Source organism: Octopus bimaculoides, chromosome 3 (assembly GCF_046866305.1).
Source record: "Octopus bimaculoides isolate indiv1 chromosome 3, ASM4686630v1, whole genome shotgun sequence".
NCBI classification, from domain to species: domain Eukaryota; kingdom Metazoa; phylum Mollusca; class Cephalopoda; order Octopoda; family Octopodidae; genus Octopus; species Octopus bimaculoides.
Genome location: NC_142930.1, coordinates 24,837,785 through 24,838,237, shown reverse-complemented (window position 1 = coordinate 24,838,237; position 453 = coordinate 24,837,785). Strand labels below are relative to the sequence as shown.

The 453-nt window shown below is 34.0% G+C and overlaps 1 protein-coding gene across 2 annotated transcripts in view; it reads right to left on the bottom strand.

Moving 5' to 3' along the window:
• Positions 1 to 288: 288 nt before the first annotated feature.
• Positions 289 to 453, bottom strand: part of LOC106878293 (replication factor C subunit 1) — a 45,341-nt gene continuing 45,176 nt past the window's right edge. For both annotated transcript variants that reach the window (XM_052966605.2, XM_089348685.1), the window contains exon 24: positions 289 to 453. This exon is cut by the window's right edge and continues 110 nt beyond it. The gene's annotated coding sequence lies outside the window, so the exon portion shown is untranslated.

The following is a 453-nucleotide window of genomic DNA, read 5'->3' as shown; positions in this document are numbered from 1 at the left end:
GCCTATCACCAACCCTCACCTGTTTCCATGTAGGGTAATATTTCTCCATGACTAGACATGTTTTCATGGAATACTGGAAATGAAAGATACTAACTGCATGATGGCGACACTTATTTACAACTATCATGCAAAGTGAATACATGTAGACAGAAACACACACACACACACACATATATACAATGGTCTTCTCTCAGTTTCCATCTGTCAAATCTACTCACAAGGTTTTGGTAAGCCAGAGGTTACAGAAGTAGACACTTGCCCAAGGAGTAAAAAAAGAAAAAAAAAATGTTTTTACTACAAAATGTTTCAAATTTATTCAAATTATCCTCAACGAGGAAAAAAAAAGAGAGAGAGAAAGAAAAAAAGAGCAAAATTAATGTCAAATCAATGACAGCTTCAAAATGGAGCAAACACATTTTGCTGCTGAAAACAATGTTCATGATTCAATAATTA